The sequence below is a fragment of the Pararge aegeria genome, chromosome 16 (assembly GCF_905163445.1).
Source record: "Pararge aegeria chromosome 16, ilParAegt1.1, whole genome shotgun sequence".
Taxonomy (NCBI): Eukaryota; Metazoa; Arthropoda; class Insecta; order Lepidoptera; family Nymphalidae; genus Pararge; species Pararge aegeria.
In genome coordinates this window covers 4,455,791-4,471,039 of record NC_053195.1, presented here as the reverse complement: position 1 = coordinate 4,471,039, position 15,249 = coordinate 4,455,791, and the positions used below count along the sequence as shown (strand labels likewise).

Sequence of the window (15,249 nt, the reverse complement as noted above, 5' to 3'; positions counted from 1 at the left end):
TTCCTTCTTCCCCGATACTCATAATCTGGGTACCTTCAAATCAAGAGTGAATAGGCATCTTCTAGGCAAGCGCGCTTCATCTAAGGCTGCATCATGCTTACCATCAGGTGGGATTGCAGTGAAGCAATTGTCTATATATTTAAAAAAATAAAAAAGTGTTACCACTGGTACGGCTCCCCGCTGGGTTACGCCAGCCAGCAAAGCTCACTCCAGAAACTTAGCACGCCGCCTAGGTCGCCTAGTACATCGATAGATTAGTACGAGCCAATTATATAATACACTAGCTGTTGCCCGCGACTTCGTCTGCGTTTGATTTTGTTTTCAAAGTATTCACTATCGCTAAGCCTTAACTGAGTATAGTAGTATATATATATATATAACATGTGACTGTCAATTAATTATAGACAAATAATTTGCAATAAAATAAAATTGTGACTATAATTAAAGATCTAAGCTATCCTATCTCTTAAGTTGGACCAGACTGCTCACGGTGTGCCAATTTAATTTAAAATCGGTTAAGTAGTTTAGGAGTCCATCGCGGACAAACATCGTGACAGGAGATTTTTATATATTAAGATGACGTGACGAATGATATCGTACAAGACGTGCCGTTAAGAGATTTAGTGTTCCGGTGCGATGTCGCGTTGAAACCCTATTCATGTAAGGCAAATAAAAGTAGTTAATACTGTAGATAATCCATATATTTTTGAAACGCACGCTATTATATAGAATTAAAATAAGTTTTGGTTCTAAGTTTTACTCTGTGGCACCATCCGCTTTAGAACACACAACAGAAATGATTCATACTATCTTCATAATCTATGAATAACTAGCAATGACAAGAAAATTATATGATAAGTTTAATATGTAACTTGACACATAGCATAGTAAAGTGTATGAAACTGAAATAAAAATCGTAAACATGGCTACGGTTTTTAAGCACACTAGTGATTTTAAATTATGCGACAGTTTTATAAACTACCATTATAAGCGATTCTAAATCAACGAGATGACAGTTCCACAGACATGAACAGAAGACATGTTGTGTCGACCCCACATAGAGTGGAATAAGGACTAGGAGAAAGCTGAATTATGATTCTTAACAATATAAATTATACAAATAAATAAAATTGAAATATCTGTCTGTCATGTCCAAATAACTGCATTATAGCTCTCAAAGTTTTAGGTGGCTGAATAATTAAGTTTACAGTTGGAACCGCAGGCTAGAGCCACGTAGTTTGGAAACATAGTATTTTATAGGTAACTTCGGCAATAATGTACAATCGACTTGAAATGTAAGAGCTAGGCCACTACTTTAACGTAACTTGCGGAAGCTAAGTGCGGGGTGGTGAATACTTTTGACGGCAATAATGTACACATGAATAAGTAAGATATTGAGCTGACAGCTGATAGTAGAAAGAAGAGAAGTAGAAAACATGATCTACGAGTAATAAAAAGTGACACTAAGAAGAAGATACCATATATGTAGTCTAATATAGTCTACACATATAAATTAAATTGAAAATATATCTGCCTGTCATTTCCAAATGATTGCAAAACCGCAGATGAATTGCATGCAATTTGATTAGGGATGTACAATCGACTTGAGATGTAGGAGTTGGGAAGCATCAAAGTACCTGTATACTTTGTGCCTCTTATCGGTGACACAAAATATACACTGTGATTTTAAATAGTCTTAATATTGTTGAAATTTAACTTCGATATTTTTTTAAATATCACGGAGTTTCATATAATTTCACCATCTTTATCATTATTGCAAATTGTAGATTATATTATAGTTCGCATGGTATATGGACACCGCCCCGCCCAGAAATACTCTTGTCGCGCGGTTTTCCACAAAGCTGAAAGCAGTGGCCGGGCGGTAATAGAAGATCTATCTAGCAAAGATATTTAAGGTTTTTGGAAGCAATTGCTCGAATTGAACTGGGTATTAGTTGTACTGTAGCTGAACTCGAAAGCTGATAAACCAATTTAGTTTAGCCTTGTACTTTGTATCTGTATGATACAGGATGATAGAGAAGTTTGTCTCTGTTTGCCTCACAAGCTATGCGCTTACAAATGCGTGCACACATACTAAACTCGAAATTTGATTTGTGACACATACACAACGCATGGACAAAGCGATCGAACATTTTACTGTTTAATCTCGATTCATTGTCTCGTAATTGCGTTAAATTTTCACATGTAATAAAAATAAATAAAATAGATTTATATGTTTGTGACATACACGTACACTGAAAACACAGCAGTCATTATATATGATATAAGACTTGATGTAACTAAATTATAACTTTACCTACAAATGCACACATACGTAGCAGAACGAAATTGTCTCGATTCAGCGTACTTATAATATTTGTAAAAATTATAATTAATGTCGTTTGAATAAAACGGCGTTGCGGAACACGGGACGAAATATCGGTTTTACCTTTATGAAACGATTCAAAGCTGGAATTGTAGATGACTTCGAAACTATTTAAACGGTATATATATTCTACCAGATTCGATTAAGTACCAAATAAATCTTTAATAACTTTGCATTACTGAAAGAAAGTTTACTTTATTGTATACCATGAAACATAAATATTAACAAATAATTACGCTTAAATTTAGAATATCCATTTTAATATAATAAATGCAAAACATTGTCGTTTGCCCTTCCTTTACGCCCTAACTAAGCAACCAGTCGATTGGATTTTCGGCACTGATTTAGTTGAAATCTAGTAGTAGTTGAATAATTTGCGCTCTTATCGCTAAAAAGGGAAATTTTAATTACTTTATTGTTGTAACATTCCTTTTCTTTTATTAAAGGAATAACTATATATAATAACTGCATTTAAAGTCTTAAACAGAAAATTGAAGTAATGACACCTATTTTAGGGTATTCCGATACTAAAATCTTTATAGAGTAAAAATTTTTACAATAATCTCTTATATTGTTTAAAACAAATAAATATATATACTAAGACAGTACACACATCGCCATCTAGCCCCAAAGTTAGCGAAGCTTGTGTTAGGGTTCTAAGATAGCTGATGAATATTTTTATGAATATAATACACATAAATACTTATAATATACAGATAAACACCCAGCCACTGAAAAAACATTTATGTTCATCACACAGACATTTTCCAGTTGTGAGAATCGAACCCACGGTTTCAGAAAGCAGGATCACTGCCCACCGACTATTATAAATAAAATAAATAAAGAAATCAAACACCAAAATACCAAGATAAAATATCGAAGTGCAAGTATACAAAAGCTAGAGTTATTAATGTTCCGCCGACAATAGATCGGTGTTCAATAGAAAAATGAATACAATATTCGGCAGATTGCGAGAAAAATGGATAGGAAAATAAATTTGCGCACCAAATCCGAGATAACCGGTCAACCGTTCGTTCTCATCAATCATTAGCCCTCGACCGGGCTGATGGATGTAGTCCTGGGCGAGATTGTGCCCCTCCCGTGACGTATCAATTTATAAGACAAAGAATGAACTGTCAGTCAGTCGAGCAGATTAGTGTTGAGCATTCCAATGGCGAGATTCACGACGAGGGGCGATACAGGTTCGGTAATTATGTCGGTTTTTCTCGCAGCTGCCTCGTCGGTGAGCTGGTTCGCATTCCCAACTGTTTTTTAATTCCACTACAAGTTAGCCCTTGACTGCAATCTCACCTGATGGTAAGTTATGTTGAAGTCTGTTAGGGAGTATGGTAGCTATATCCCTTATAGGTTTCTACGCAACATCGCACCGGAACACTAAATCGCTTAGCCACGGCCAAAGCCTCCCACCAGACCAGACAAGAGAAAATTCAGAAATTATAAATTCACAAATTGTCTCTACCGAGAACAAAACTCGGAACCTCTTAAAATTCACAGCGCTCACCGTTGAAACGTGTGATTGTTTATTTGTTTGTCCTTGCTTACCCCTCTGAGTAAGAAACCAATGAACTTTATTTTTGGCATAGAGTTATCTCAAAGGTCGGAGAGTAACATGCGCTACTTTTTATCACAGGAATCAAACGGTTTCTACCAATCCGCTTTTGTTGAGCGTTGAGGACTACGGCCTTAACCCTTCTGACTCTGGGAGAAGCCAAATGTAGTACTAAAGGGTTGTTATTGATAAGTTTATTCATTGTATTAGATAATTTTCGTCTGTACACATTTTATGATCCCGTAATTTTGTATTTTAGCATAGACCGTTTATAATTTATAGCTATAAACTAAGGCGCGGTAAGAAAATTAATTAAAATTATAAGGCGAACGCAAACGTTGAATATACCCAATAAAGTCTGAGGATAAGGGAGAGAATGCAAATTGCGCGAAATTTATTATTTCCTTGCGGTCAAAAAAAAATGGGGCAACAGGACGTGAATTATCAGAGTGAAGTAATGTTTCATAAGGAATTGTTGACTTAACAATTTTTCAGTGGATAGTCAACATCTCCTGAGGATGCTCCGATGTCGTGCGTAGAGAGTACATTGCCGAAGATTTTTTTTGTGTGGTTTATAAAGATTGAAGAAATTATAAATTGCACAGTGCAGATTCTCCTGCATTTTTAACATTTTGGTTTCCGTCGCTTTGCTTTTGATTATAATGTGGACTACATTTGTCGGGTTGACTTCATAACGCACAATTGCTTAGCCTATAAACTGTGCTGTGGAGTCAACATCTAAGAATGCTGGAGTGCTGGTGCCAAACATATTGTGTGAACGGCGTATTTTGTTAGTTTGGTCGCATGCCTATAAATAAGCGATAAATTGAAACGCACACATATTTTTGACGACCTTTCTGGTGCAACGCTGTGATCTTATAAGTAGAAGGTCCTTGGTATGATCTCCAGCAAACTTATAGTTTATGATTTTTTTCGACGGAGTCCTCGGCCGTAGCAACGTGTACTCATCAACAAAGATGTGCTACAACGCCACTACGGTAACTTATACTTTCGCGAGAAAGTTAACTACGATTTATATGGTATGGCGCCATCTAGGCACAACACTGAGAAACCGTATTGTCAATAGATGGCGTTCTTCTCGTAGTTAAATTTCAAGCGATCGTATAAGTTAACGTAGGTAGAAAATCTCACACTTGGCACTCTGGGTAGCGGGAATACACGTTGCGCGATTTTAAGTGAAAGCACCTAGCTTTTCAAGTACCTAGCTTGATAGGCATCTAAGCAAGTAAGCTTATCTTCAATCGATAAGCATCTTGAACGTTTTAACGATGGTATCAAGAAAACGAAAAGACGATCGCTATACAGTAAAGTATATTTATAAGGATAAACAGAAAATTCAATTTTTGTCTGAGACAAAACTTCGTTTTACTTTAGATAATAAAAGTTGACCGGAATAACACGGAAGCAAATCTTGCAGTATTCTTTCAAATCGTCAGCGAAGATTCGACACAAAAAAAAATACGTATTTAAGAGGACTTAACTAACTATAAAACTTCTCCTTGCCCTAATTCCACGTTATGCGGTGACCCATCTTCAAACTTAAAGACAGATTTGATGTTATCGCATATTTTTTACGTCCGTCTTGCCTGTCCGATGTCATTGAGAATGTTAGATTTTCAACTAATTACTTAAACATAACTGTTCCAACTAAATTAATTCTAACACTAATAAAAGTAATTGAAAACAAAATAGGAATTACTTAATCAATTACTTAATCGTTTGTACGCTGGCTTGAGTCCAAGTTTTCCGGCATTTAACCTTTAATATTGAATATCTGAATAACGAATGTAGAATTTTTGAATATTCTATCCGATGTCACGGCTGAAAGAGCACAATTGAATAAGCAAAATATCATACGGTCCGCTCAATCGTGGGCTATCTAAGGCTCTGCACAAACGTAGACAGGTAAGAGAAACTAACAGTCTACTTCCAAATATTTATACAAAATTATCAACTACTGATAAGCATCAACTGAAAGTCGTCTTGTCGCGCAGAATTTCTGTTTTCCGCTGTAAAAAGTCACCAAAAATACCCGTTGTAAAGTCATCTACTTGCCCGTAAAATTCTCGTTTATATTAGTTCAGCCGTTCTGAAGATTAAAATATGTATAAGTTAAAATTATCATTAAAGGGGAATCTGGGATTCGGAAGTACCTGCACTTTGCAATTACAGCTAGATATTGCAGTTATATTTATGCTTTTATATGCTAATTTATTTAGTTGCATATATACCTACTCTCGAGTAATTTACAACTCTACGTACAACGACTGTCAATTTAAAGTGACTCACATTAAAAAGACATGAAAGTTTTAGTGAAAACAAATGTACAAGAGAAAGTATTTTACGTACAGATTGTATGAGTGAAGAAGTTTTGATACATAAGACATAAGACTAGTGGATTCCAATGTTAGCAACTGGTGACTGAGTCCAGTCGCCTTGCGCCGTAATTAAACATTGCGGTGTACCATTTCCGAGAACCAAACAGTGTATATCCGTCTGCAAAGCGCCTTAACCAAAAGAGAAATAAAGAAGGCCCGGTGAAGTGACAAAACGGTCACTTAGTCAATTTTATTTATAAGTTCTAATACTCGTACGTTCTGCTACAACTGGTGAATTGGAAATATAAATTTTATTCAACCGTTGTTTTGAGACAGTGCAGGAAAAATCAATGAGCAGGTGGAATGTTTACCTATGGTACATTTCTGATGAACGTTGGTCTAACGTATTAAATTTTTAACTTTTTTACATTACATTATTATCTGTTCGATGAGTGTGCGTGCGTGCGTGTTTGTGTGTATGTTTGAAAGGTGAACCAGTAGAATACTGTAAAAAATGAAAAATTTCAAAAGTTTTACATGAACCACTTGACCAATGGGCAGTTACCAATCCTACCAGGTCTTGAGACTTATTCCTGGAAGTTCTTGAGTGAGCATTATAGTTTAAGAGGCTTATCTAGCAAGCGAAAGAGTAAACGATCGACAACTCCAGTTAACGAATCTTGTATTAAGACTGCGCTATAAATGGTACCAACAGCCCATCATAAAAAGCTTTCATAATGTCCTACCGATGGCCCGAAGGTACCTCTCCAATAACAGAAACGAATGTAATGTTACATACTTCTCCGTATAATTTCGTAACAAACCTATGTGAATCTCGGTAATAAATAACAACCAATGCATTCGATCGAAAAGTAAGCCCCGTGCACAAAAGCGCAATATATAATGCAGCAATTCCGGGACGCGTTAACTATTCATTAGCCATTCGTCAAGTTGTGGCAATTCGGCTGGCTCAGCTGGTGTATCGGGAACAATATCCGTCGACGCTACGGCAAAATATGTGAAATGTTCACAAAGCCACTGTGAATTCAGCTATTTAGCTTTCCACTTGAAACTACGGGGGCTCCGCGTCAGCTTTCTGCTTAGCTGACATTCGGCAATTGATCGATTCGCGATTGTGGATGCTTGGTTTAATTGTATTAAGCGAATTTTTGTTCGACGTTGGTACCTATTAGCACGAGTCTGTGAGACGTGTGGATCGAATCTTGCAAATGTATTATAAACGAGAATTGTGAGATTGTGACCCCTTAAACCCCTTTCGTCCCATGTCTTCTGTATGACCATACCTCATATTACAAGTTACCATGCCGAAATAGTACGCCGCGTCAAAAATATAAACAATTTATATTAATTCATATTTTAAACGCGAAAGTGTATCTAAACCAAATTAAAATGGGACCGCCTCTGAGGTATGACATACCAAACGTAATAATACTTAATCATCAAAATCGGGAGTAGGTAATCGAGTAACAAACATACAAAAAAAAGTAGGAAAGTTGGTTATTTGTTACATACTGTACCGTAGATGCTGAACCGACATAGATGAAATATTGCACAGAGATGGCTTATATTCTGGCAAACGGCACATTTATTTAGAATTAAAGAACCAATTCTCCAGGCATTTAAAAAAATAACATTTAAAAATTGTGCACCTTGCATCCTGGAAACGGACATAGGGTACTTTTTAATTGGTAAAATAAAGCTTAGGAACTAGGATTTAAAACTCAAACAAAGTCGTGGTCATGCAAGTATGTAACACAGAACGGTATTACTAAGCCGCAGACCGTTTCAGAGCAGTCAATAGTGATGTATTCCACTTATCTTCTGAGACCCAAATACGCATTTCCGATTTGCCTCCGAAGCTCGCAACGTAACGTGCCTTGCGTGCCGATGCGACATATGTTCGGTTGTGCCCAGATATTAATCGGTCGCAAATATTTTGAATACTCAGTTTTGTCTGTGTACCAAAATTATTTAGGAGTCAGTTTTTCTAAAATTGTAATGCTTTTTTGTTTATACATTCGTCACGAAAATATTATTGAACCAATATAGGCTAGAATTCCTTAGTTTACCTACGTATAAACATAATCTTTTTATTTTTTAATTCATATGTTGTCAATATCCTAAAAAGTCGCACAAAGCGATTTGCATCTTTTTTTTAAACGCATGGCTAGGGTTAAGAACGCTTTCCCGAGTTCTGTATTTCCTCAGTCTTACGACCTGGGTAGCTAGCTATCTTGAAACAAGAGTGATCAGGCATCTTCTAGACAAGCATGTGCAGATCTGGCCTAAGGTAGGCCAGATCTGCACACTCCATCAGGTTAGATTGCCGTCAAGCGCTAGTCTAAACCGATAAAAACAATGAATTAAATGAAATGAAAACAATTATTTAAGTAAATAATTGCTTTCATTTCATTTAATTTAGTATATAAATATATTTATTATAAAAAAGTAAGTAATACTTATTATATACATAATTTATATGTATATGATAAGTATTAATTATTCATAAAAATATTCATCAGTCATCTTAGTGCCCATAACACAAGCTACGCTTACTTTGGGGCTAGATGGCGTTGTCTGTATTGTCGTAGATATTATTGTTATTGTTATTATTTTCTCTGACTAAATTTGCTCTCATCAAATTAGATAGCTGAATCGATATCGATATTTATTATATTCACATCTTATTCCAGCGTAATCTTCCTCGATATAAGGACATTAGGTAGGTACGCCCTAAAGCTGTTACTATCACGTAGTTATCCGGTTATGCGGCGGAAAATTACCGGACGACCTCTATCCGATTACTTAATATCGGGTCCTTGAGTTGTTTGAGTTTTGGCCGAATATAAATAATATATATGTGTATATTTAAAAATATAAAATAAAGCAACGTTTCTTACAAATAGTTAATCGGATATATACTACGATAATATCTTGAAATTTGTCAATATTTCTTGTTATGACCACGATCCATGTAACTTTGTAAATTTATCACGCAAACTATGGCCCTCATTGGAAGGCTTCAGAGTCACTCAGTAGGCAATGGAAAGAGCTCGGAGAAGGTGTCCATCCCAAAGTAATCATCAGAAATAAGGAGATCCGTATAAGGGTTATGACATAGCTTACTGAGTTACAAAACTCAAATCACAGTGTTTGTAGATGACAGACGAGATGAAAACTATCGCTGGAAGTCCATAGATAGAAGCGGCACATAACCGTAGCATATAGAAATCGTACCTAAGTCCAATGTCCATAAGTAGACAACCTGTTCTTGAATGATGATATGTGTGTGATGATCGTGATGATAATATAGAAAAAAATAGTTAACCGTCAAAGATTTAACTTCTGTATATTTGCGTTAATATATCTCGAAATGCAATACAAGGATTGACTTAGAGTTTTTAATACAACGTTAAATTTCTTTAAAATATAATGTTTGCATAACTACTGCTACTGGTATTTAACTTACTTCTTATATTACGGGAACAGGATTTAAAATCTATAAATGCTTTTCCGTCCCCAGGATACAAACGATCTTAGTGCCAAGTTTCATCAAGATTGGTACAGCGTTTAAGCTAAACATAGCTAAGAAACAATCACGTATATACTCGTATGTACAGTATGGATATATTCTAAGAACATAATGACAAAAATAATTGAAAAACCGGCCAAGTGCGAGTCGGACTTACGCACGAAATGTTCCGGACCATTATTTATAAAACTGCAAAAAAATCATGCTACCTTTAATATAAATTTTGTACTGTTTATAATTCAAAAATTTAAATTCAATATTTATTTATTCATGTAGACTTATCACAGGCACTTATGAAGCGTTCATACATATATGTTTACATAATTGTAAGGGGATGGTGATAACTTCTTTCGCTAACTTAAATCTAAAGCTACGAGGGTGCCAAACGCGCCCTGGTCTAAGGAGAGCCCACAACAAACATAGCCGGATAAATTTTTTTTTTGTTATCACCATCTCACAGAAAATTAATATTAAGCTATGAAGTTAGAGCAATTCACACCCAAGCTTTGTTATCGTTTAAGTCATCCTTAACATTATAATAGGGTTTTTCTGTAAGCTTACGTTTTATACGAGCGTATAAACTCGTATAAACTTTGAACTTATTAAGAGACATCTCAAAGATTTAATTCAGTAATTTGTTATACAATAATATATCATTGTCCTTTAATGAATAAGCAATTTTATGTAGCGTAGTAAACTGAACAGCGAGTTTTTTATTTCCTCTAATATTTATATTGTTACGGTCTATTTTCTATCTAAATTATGTTATATTTTTATGGTCATAAATTAAATTTTCAAATATATACTGACTATGCGCCGTCATTATTTTATATATATATTATATTATATAGTTATAGCTGCAACCGATATGCATCATCTGTGAAAAGTTAAAGTGTCTAACTATCACGGTTCATGAAAAACAAACGGACAGACTGATAGTCAGTGGAGTCTTAGTAATAGGGTCCCGTTTCATCCTAGGGGTACGGAACCCTAAATAACCTCAATCTAAAAGCTGACAATTACAAAACAAGTTACAATTTTAAAAACTGGAAACATAAGCATAATAATTAAAACGGCGCTTTTATCCAGTAAACCGTGTTGTATTTTGAATTTAGTCGCATAATTGTACCGCATTATTCTTTCGAGCTGACAAAAGGGGTAAAAGTTTTAGTCATGCAATTTTTCCGGCACCGGTCTTCCTGTCGGGGACTAATGACACACGCGGCGTGGCTAAAGTAAACATTTTCTTTTAAAACTTACTTAAGTTATAAAAGAGCGTTGTCTGTACTTTTTAATATTATGTGTAGGCATTGGTTACCATATTTGCAACATATATCTTATCAGAGAGAGGATCTCACTTCGGATATTGTTTTATCTATCTAATATGAGATTTAGTAACCGATTATTCTACCTTAATTTCAAACATGTGTTTACACTCCTACACACAGTGCATAGAGGGTATGCACAGGGTATGCAGATGATACAAAATGAAGTAAATCTCCAGTATGAATTATAAATACTTGAGGGTAGGATTTTATAACTCTTAGAATGTTATGAAAATTAAGCTTAATTTGCTATACTCCGCGAAAAGCAGGAGAATTTGTATGGTGCCATTTATAATTTCTTCAACCCTTATACTCCACACCAAACAGATCTTCGGCAATGTACCCTCTACGCAAGTTTCGCTCCGAAACCGGAGCATCCTCAGGAGATGTTGACTAATTGTACAATGAATAATTGTTAAGACGACCAAAGACCAGTAAAAGAAGTTAATTGTAAAGTAGGTACATCGGTTACTGTTCTTTTTAATGTTATGTGTATGACGTGCATAGAGGGTATTCACAGGGTATGCAGATAAAATGAAATGAACAAATCTCCAGTATGAGTTATAAATACTTGAAGGTAGGCTTTTTATTAACTCGTACTGGAGATTTTCTTCATTTTATATCGTCTGCATACCCTGTGCATACCCTTTATGCACGCCACTGTGTGTAGGAGTGTAACCTCATGTTTTAAATTAAGCTAGATACATCGATACTGTTCTTTTTAATTTTATAGGTGTGCACTATATGTTAAACTTAAGGCTAGGCATTGTCAGAGTTATGAAAAGCCTACACTCAAGTATTTATAACTCATACTGGAGATTTTCTGTGCATACCCTCTATGCACGCCACTGTGTGTAGGAGTGTAACCGCATGTTTGAAATTAAGGTAGATAAATCGGTTACCAAATCTTATATTAAATGCATAAAACAATATCAGAAGTGGGATCGTCTCTCTGAAAAGATATATGTTACAAATATGGTATTATGCGTTAACACCATACAAAAAAGCATTTAGAGATTATTAAATAAATCCCATTTTAACTTTTCCCATTTGCTTCATAAATTTTAATAACAATTATTATGATCATCATTTATCGATAGATGTCGTTGAAATGAATATAATAAAGTATAGACCTACTAATTAATCCGCATTAGACCAGCGTGGTGGGTCTATGCTGCAAAACCGTTTCTCCTTTGAGGCCTATGCGCAGCTGTGGTGTAGTTAACAGACAGCGGATCATGATAGACCTACTACATATAATTAATGCAAGAAAGAAAATTACTTAGAAAGTATCTCATGAAAGTGTAATAAAACTCATGAGAGTATTAGCACTATGCAATTTTACATAGCGGCTATATAATATCCTACCGTATATTATGGAGGGTAATATGATGAACACTCAAAGGAGTGACGCGTCAGCCAATTTACTGGATGATATTCACACCTGTTGTTACTTTTATGGTTATAATATGCCCGGTCACACTGAGTCACGTTCGCTTAAATTAATCCAGTTAAATTTATCTATCGAAACTACCTGAAGGACCTACCTTTAGGAATATCGGAAGCAACAAGAATATCTTGTAATATTTAAGTGTCGATTATAATATTATTACGACTATATAAAACCGTTTCATCTCTATTTTAGATAGTTCTATATAAAGCTATAAAGTTCTATTCTATAAAGCTATCAAAAGCAAAGTTTTTTTCCCGTATAAATAAATGAGACAGGAATTGTAAAATGAGTTTAATATATATGTAAGCCTACTAATAATTATTATAGCTAGCGTATAAATAACTACATTAAAAGTTACGTATATTTGTGATATTGAGTTATATTGCAGTAATTGATCTTGATAATTGTTGCACTAATATTTGTTATTGTCTTTTTCGAAATTCCTATAAATATACGTGTGAATTATATTAATAATAATTAAAATGTAGAAACACAAACTAGTTATAAAATAATCAATCAACGATACTTTTGAGGGTACATCTGTGAGGTAGTTTTTTGATTGAGGGTGGGAGGTGGTCATACGATGAGGCGGACGGACGTGGCATTAGACGATATTGTGTGAGCACGATTGGTAGAATTCCAAAATATAAAATGTGTTAAAATCAGTGTTGTGAAAATTATTTAAAGTTCCTGTTTCCTGGTGCTAGGCCTTCATATATTACTTAGGATATATATTGCTTAAGATTTGACGACCGTTTGGCGCAGTGGGCAGTGACCCTGCTATCTGAGTCCAAGGCCGTGGGTTCGATTCCCACGACTGGAAAATGTTTGTGTGATGAACATGAATGTTTTTAATCGCTGGGTGTTTATTTGTATATTATAAGTATGTATGTATATTATTCATAAAAATATTCGTCAGTCATCCTAGTACACAAACACAAGCTACGCGTACTTTGGGGCTAGATGGTGATGTGTGTATTTTATTTTTTATTTTTTAAAACTTAATTCAAGAAAAAATAAGTCTCTTCGTTTGACATCAAAAATGCGAACGCGCATAAATTATATTATCATATTAGGTAGGAAGATGGAGCTGTAATACCCCCCACGCAGTATGCTCAACGAAAACGGTGTATGGGAAAGAGAAGCGCATAATTAATTTCATATTGGGTACAGTAAATAATGTGATATTTACAATTCATCATTCACTCTGCGATAAAGGGAAACGAGACAAAACCTACTTAAGATTTCTGTAGTGGCTGTTCCCCGCGACTTTGTACGCTTTTCATCGATTTTTAACAATTATGCAAGAATCGGCACTGAAAGTATTCCATATCTTTATCCAGTACATACAATTTCTCTAAGCTGTTTCTCTATTAGGTCAACTTTGAAGACTACCAGACACCATTATAACCGATTTTTACCATTGGGTTAATGTGAAAAGAAGTCATAAGAAAATGGTTTAGAATACAACATCGCGTACATTTACGCGTTCCCATGGTCATTTTCGACTTGGCTTTAATTTTTTTTTTTTTTCGTTTAGACGTTTTTCTTTTTTTTAGCGTACACGCCGGGAATCCGCTGGTTATATAATAATAACAATGAATGAAATAAACCGTAACAATAAGGCAAATTAGTCTCCTTTCCAATCAGCGCGTTTTAAGCAAGATGGTCTACCAAAAACCAAATAGCATGACATCTCGTGTATCATACAAAAAAAAGTGTGTGCGAATAACCTTTACGCGCGATTGAAGTAAAACTTTTATTATTATTTATTGATGAAAGAGTAAAATGTTCCTGGGACTCCGCCATTTAATTAATTATTCACTATTTCATTTTTATGTATTAATATCACTTTCACATTTTATAAATATTTTCATTTGTTAAATAGAATAATTGAGAGTAGAAAATTGAAGGTTATATCAGCACACGCGAATATAACCTTGTCATTGACTATTATATATGTCGCAATCGTCAGAAAATTTATTAATAATATATTTATAACAAAAAGTAATAAATAAACAAGTATATTTAGAGATTTCCAAAAAAGGTTGCAATTTCAAATATTTGTTTTTAAAATTGTTGAATTTTTATTCACTTTGCTGTTCACAATTGATCCGTTTGAAAATATTGGAAATAAATAATCCTAATTGATAATAATATTTGCCACTAGCTGGCGTTTAAGTCAGAAGCGCGGAGTATATGACGTATACTTACGACCAATACAAATTATTATTTTTAAATAGCGGAAACCACACAGACGTGACGTAACGTAAGCGTTACTTCCTTCAAAAAAAAATCTGAGTTGCTCCCTAGACGCGCCTAAAGAAGTTTAACTTCAAAAAAACCTGTGCTGTTTGCTGGTTAAGGTCGTTCAGGCGTCATTCAGTTAGTCATAGTACTATTTTATGGGTATACTTGTAGATGAGGTTACGCCTCTTCATATAAACTTTATTGCGAGCTCTTAGACAAATGATCCGTGGGTCTAACAAGTGGTGATAAAGAGCAGCGCTCTGCAATTTCATATCTTAATGCATTGCCAGATGTTCATGACAAATATTCCTGAATCCCGCTCGTACTGTAGAATAAGAGCGAATAAACTCGCTAAGCGAAGTTCATAATATAT

At 34.8% G+C, this 15,249-nt stretch overlaps 1 protein-coding gene across 2 annotated transcripts in view; it reads right to left on the bottom strand.

The window, feature by feature from the left end:
* The window catches only part of LOC120630741 (tyrosine-protein phosphatase Lar), a 629,543-nt gene that overhangs the window by 274,689 nt on the left and 339,605 nt on the right, over window positions 1-15,249 (bottom strand). The gene's annotated exons all lie outside the window — the stretch shown is intronic.